Genomic DNA, 6470 nt, shown 5'->3' with positions numbered 1-6470 from the left:
CAGAGGCTGTGTGACCTCATGTGACAAAGCTCCACAGTACCACGCTCTTTGGTGGAAGCAGTCATATACCTACCCTCAGGGGGAGGAGCCCTACACCCCAAATTCCTTATTAGAGGTGTGCCAAAGAATTTGCAGCTCTGTTGTAAAATCTCCACAAATACCAAAAACTGAATAAATGTGGGACCTCATCTCTGCAGCTGTAGTTTCATCTTTGCCATACGCCCTTACGTGGCAACTTAATGTCCTAATCATGCCAGTGATCAAAATATGTGAAAGGAGGGGGGGAAAACCAGACTCCATATTACACAACTCTTTCTATGTGTACAGGATCTCTGCCCCCAGAGCGACACCTGGCACTCCCCTGAATCAACACTACAAGGCCCACCATGTTCTGTACCAGCTTAGAACTGTATGTCACATGTGGGAGCACCTGCTGTTCCTTAGCTAAGGAAAAGGGATGGCAAGGGCCGGGAGTAGTGTTCATCCAGGTGTGGGGAAGATTATCCCTGCTGATTCAAGTGCAGAGGTCTGTAACTAAAATGAAATGGCATTGAGATCTCAGTCCATGAGTCAGCGTGTCCAGCACATCAGTGACAGGACTTTAGACTTCCCATTGAAAGATCCACGGGAGCACACCACATCATACGTGAAATGATAGACTCCTCTATGACCCCATTCTAAACCCACATCCTGCTCTTCTTTGTCCTCCTACCCACTGTCTCCTGCCCCTCTCCTACCCACCTGTCCCCAGCCGTGGCCTGTAATTGACTCCTGCTTCCAGTCCACCGATTCCACTTTTTCATAGTACAGACGGATGACCTGACATTCAGACACCTGGATTGGCTCAGGAGACTAAGAATGGCAGTGTGCATGAATGGCTCTGTTCCAGTTTCAGTGCTAGAGAGTCACTTGTTCGTTTATCTTTGCACAGAAATGGACTGAGCTCAATTCCAGGTACAAGACGGATGCATGAGATGCGTCACTGAGACAATACACGGCCCCTCCACCAGGGAGCCTAGGTATCATGAACCCTGGTGCCTGTCCCTTCAAGGCCGGCACCACTCTGGCTGTCACCCACCAGCATCTATACTTGAGCCTCCAATGACTGCATCCTGGTTTTCCTTTGGTGAATCGTGGCTCCCACACTCACTGCCTCCTGCCCCTGAACCTGGAGCGAGGGTTCACCTTGCCTCAAGGCCATTCTCTTCTCTCTTCTTTAAGCCTCTGACTTGAAATCTTCCGTCACTGGAGTGGACCAGCCCTGCTCACTGCCCTCATCTACAGGCGTTGGGGTCCCTCTTGCTCCTGCACTACAGACACTACCTTCACTATCCTTGTCATAATTCTTGGTGGTTTCAGTTCCAGATGAGTGATTTCCAACACCACAGCCTCTGTGCCCTTCTTGTTCCCCAATCAGTGTGCTAAGCAACATGTTATAAAGAAAAACGACAAGTTCTGAAGTTTGCTGGGATACTGGGATGGTGCCAATAAGAGTCAGCTCAGCTGGGCTTGGTGATACATGCCTGTAATCCCAGGGAGGCTGAGGCAGGAGGATCACAAGTTCGAGGCCAGCCTCAGCAACTTAGTGAGGCCCTAAGCAACTTAGTGAGACTCTGTCTCAAAAAATAAAAAAGGCTGGGAATGTGGCTCAGTGGTTCAATCTCTTGTACCAGGAAAAAAAAAAAAAAAAGAGTCAACTCATCAGAAGGCCAAAATCATAGGGGAATTGTAAGTATCTTGTAGTTTCCTAGATAATGTAGATGGTGTCTGGAAGAGACTCCATTCAATGTTCTAAAGAACATACTGAGAGTACAGCTGTATGGTTCTTGGGGACTAGGTCATAGAAAAACTGTCCATCTGGACTATTGAATTGAACACAAGGGTCCAACGGCAGTCATAGTCCTATGAAGTAGAAGAGGTCTCCATGGCTACAGATTCACCAAATCCGAAATCCATAGTTTGTATTAAGAAAAGGATACAATATGGCAAACAGCTATAAAGTGAGATTGTGCGTCAATTCACATAAGGGATCTAGAGAGGCCAGGCATAGGACCTCTTGTTCTCCCTTCTGTAAGGAATATGCCTTGACGCATTTTACCCCTTGGATCAGAAATCACTGATGTGTGCATGAAGCACTTTGGAAACTGGGAGTCCAAGAGGGAGGCTCAGCTGAGATTCTTAAAAATTTTTATTTATTTATTTATTTATTTATTGGTACTGAATCTTTAACCCCGGGGGGACTTTACAATGGAGCTAGATCCCAGTCCTTTTTATTTTTTAAGACAGGGTCTCACTAAGTTGCCAAGGGCCTCACTAAATTACTGAGGTTGACCTCAAACTTGTGATCCTCCTGCCTCAGCCTTCCTAGTTGCTGGATCATAGGCATGCCCAGCTTCAGTTGAGGATTTTTACATTTTGCTAGCCTCACAGCATATTCCTACGGCATAATCAGCTCTATCCACAGAGCTCTCTGAGGGGCTCACTGAGACCAGGTGCAAAGTATCTATCTCACTGTTTTTAATAGAAACTACTGACAAGCTAGTACAGATCTCCCTGAACCTCCTCAAATCCATGATTAAAAAGCAACAATATTCATCTGTGTGCTTCATGGCCTTGGCAATGAGTCAGAGCCATGCAGGAACTTGAGCACAACAGCTCAGGCTAATTCCAAGTCTACTAGAATTAATCCTCACAGCACAATAGTTTTTACAGTTGTTGCAAAATGAAATGGTTTAAGTGAAAGACTGCATCTAGCACCACGAACCTGAAAGGGATAGAGCTTGTCTTTTGTATGTTTTACATCCTTGAAGGGCACTCTATCCAGTAGTAAAGCATTTAGTGAAGCCAGGTGTGGTGGCGCACGCCTGTAATCCCAATAGCTGGGGAAGCTGAGGCAGGAGGATTGCAAGTTCAAAGCCAGTGTCAGCCATTTAGCGAGGCCCTAGTGTGTGTGCTCTCTCTCTCTCTCTCTCTCTCTCTCTCTCTCTCTCTCTCTCTCTCTCTCTCTTTCTCTTTCTCTTTCTCTCTTTATTTGTCAATGGACCTTTATTTTATTTATTTATATGCGGTGCTGAGAATCGAACCCAGTGTTTCACACATGCTAGGCAAGCTCTCTACCACTGAGTCACAACCCCAGTCCCTTTTAAATAAAAGCGTATAATTCAACAGTTTAGTGGCGCACACTTATGATCCCAGTGACTTGGGAGGTTTTGAGAAAGGGGGATCACCAGTTCAAGGCCAGCCTCAGCAACATAGCAAGGCCCTGAGCAAGTTGGAGAGACCCTGTCTCAAAAAAAAAAAAAAAAAAAAAAAAAAAAAGAAAAGAAAAGAAAAATTGGGAATGTAACCCAGTGATAAAGCGCCCCAGGGTTCAATCCCCAGTTCCACATAACAAACACCCCCAAAACAACAATAAAAAAGAAAAGAAAAAGCAGACCCCACAATTCAGCTGTTTTTAGTATAGTTGCAGACCTGTGGAGCCACCCATACCACTATCTAATTTTAGAACATTTTCAGCATCCCCCAAAGAAACCCTGTGCCCAGGAGCAGTCAAACCCCACCCTGCAACTATGAGCTGCCATTGGTCCATCAGCCTCCCTCTGACTCTGTGGTACTTCATATAAATGGAATCATACGTGATATGCCCACCCCACCCACTTTTTGCTGGGAGAATTGAATGTTTTGGATACTTAATCACTGAGCCACATCCTCAGCCCTTCTTATATTTTATTTAGAGACAGGGTCTCACTAAGTTGCCGAGGGCCTCTCTAAGTTGCCGAGGCTGGTCTTGAACTTAAGATCCTCCTGCCTCAGCCTCCTGAGCCTCTCCCTCCTCTGCTGGGATTACAGCACCCGACTAATATGTGGCCTTTTGTGACTGGCTTCTTTCACCTAGAATGTTTATGTGTATGCATGCTGCAGCACAGGTCAGTACTCGGTTCCTGTCTATAGCTAGATACATTTCCATGATATGCCACACTCCTCAGTTGGAAATCTATTTTATCCACCCATCAGTTGATGGATACACGAATATTTAGTATATGAATAATAACCAGAAATGCTGCTGTAAAAACTCATGTACAAGTGCTGTGTGAACCTTTCCAGTTCCCTTGGTAGATACCCAGGAGAGTAACAGTGGGTCTTATGGTAACTGTGTCTTTAACTTTTTGAGCGTCTGTCACACTGTTTGACCAAGTCACCACAACTTTTTACATTTTCGTCAGTAATGTACAAAGATTCCACATCTTCATCAACACTTGGACAATGCTTATTATTTATATATATTTGTATATATATAAAATAAATTGTTATATAAATAATATATAAGCCGTTTCAATTATAATAATATATAATATTTATCATAATATAAGTAAGATTATATATAAATAAATTCATATTATATATTGTCTCATTACACACACACACACACACACACACACACACACACACACACAATTTTTTTTTCACTGTCCTGGGCTTCAAACCCAGGGGTGTTCTATCATTGAAATACACCCCCAACTTTTTTCACTTTTTATTTTGAAACAGAATCTCATTAAGTTGCTGAGGCTGGCCTTAAACTTGTGATCCTCCTGCCTCAGCTTCCTAAGCCGTTGGGATTACACATAGGCATCTTTGTTCCAGGCTTATTCTAGTTTTTAATTAGGAATTTTCTAATGACTAGTGATGTTTGTCATCTTTACGTATTTTTTTCTCCTTTTTTTTTTTTTTTGGTCATTTGTATATCTTTGGTGAAATGTCTATTCAAATCCTTTGTTCCTTTATAAACGGATTTTTTTTGTGTTGAGTTTTAGGAATTCTTTATATATTCTGAATAATAGACACATCAAATATGTGATTTGCAAATATTTCCTGCCTTATTAATGTGAGTTATCTTTCACTTTCTTAATAATTTTTTGAAGCACAAAATTTAAATTTTCTTTGTAAATTCCAGCTTATCCATGTTTTCCTTCATTTTTCATGCTTTACAAACCACATCCAAGATCACGAAGTCGTGAAGATTGACACTGTTTTCTTCTATGTGTTTTATAGTTTTACACTCAGGTCTCAAATCAATTTTAATTTTTGTGTGAGGTGTGGGTTGAGATTTTCTTTCTGTTCTGTTTTGTTTTGCATATTCACATTCACTTCCTCTAGCTTTGACATGCATTTGGATTCCCAAGTCTTCCAGAAAAGACTGCTTTCTGCCATTGAATTACTTTAGCAAGTTCGTTACCAAAAAAAAAAAAAAAAAAAAAAAAATCTCCAGGGCAACGTCATGCTCCTGGTATCTGCCCTGACATGATGGGGTGGAAGGGCCTTTACCTCTGTGGTCTTCCTCCCCGAGGTCCAGATGGCCCGCCTAACCATGACACAAATGTCAGGCGAATTCCAGAGACGGGACATTCCATGAAATACCTCAGCAGTGTTCCTCAAGACTCTCAAGTTCATCAAAAACAAGAGGAGAGCTGGGATCATGGCTCAGTGGCAGAGCGCGGGCCTCACATGTGTGAGGCACTGGGTTCAATTCTCAGCACTGCATATAAATAAATGAATAAAATAAAGATGCATCAACAACTAAAAAAAAAACAAAAAAACAAAAAAACAAGACGAGCCTAGGGATACAAAATGAGTCACTGTGATGCGTCCTGAAGGATCTTAAGGATCCTGAAGGGATCCATCCTGAAATGGAAAAAGAACACTAAGAAATAACGAATGAGATCTGATTTAAATCAATAATAAGGCATTGGGTGGGGGGGCTGGGGATGTGGCTCAAGTGGTAGCGTGCTTGCCTGGCATGCATGCCGCCCGGGTTTGATCCTCAGCACCACATACAAAGATGTTGTGTGCCCTGAAAACTAAAAAATAAATATTAAAATTCTCTCTTTCTCTCTCTTTCTCTCTCTTTCTTTCTCTCTCTCTCTCTTTAAAAAAAATTTTAAAAAATAAGGCATTGGTATTGGTTTGTTAATTCATTTTGTAAATCTTTTTGGTACTTTAGATTGAACTCATGAAGGCTCCACCACTGAGCTACCCCCTCAGTCCTTTTTATTTTAAGACAGGGTCTCAGGAAATTGCTGAGATTACACTTGAACTTGTGATTCTTCTGTCTCCGTCTTGAATGGCTGGGATTTCAGGCATCCACCACCATGTCCCGCTGGTTCATTAATTTTGACAAATATATCATACTAATGTAAACATCAGGTAATCCCAGCAGCTCCGGAGGCTGGGGCAGGAGGATCATAAGCTCAAAGCCAGCCTCAGCAACTTAATGAGACCCTAAGCAACTCAGCAAGACCCTGTCTCAATATAAAAAATAAAAAGGAATGGGGATGTGGCTCAGTGGATTATTGCTTCTGGATTCAATCCCCAGTACAAAAGGAAAAACAAGGGTGAGGGGGGACAGGCTGCATGTATATGAGAACTCTTTAAACCATCTTTGCAATATCTCTGTAAATCTAAGTTTTAAAACA

The sequence above is a fragment of the Urocitellus parryii genome, chromosome 12 (genome assembly GCF_045843805.1).
Source record: "Urocitellus parryii isolate mUroPar1 chromosome 12, mUroPar1.hap1, whole genome shotgun sequence".
Classification (NCBI taxonomy): Eukaryota; Metazoa; Chordata; class Mammalia; order Rodentia; family Sciuridae; genus Urocitellus; species Urocitellus parryii.
Note: the sequence above shows the minus strand (reverse complement) of the source record.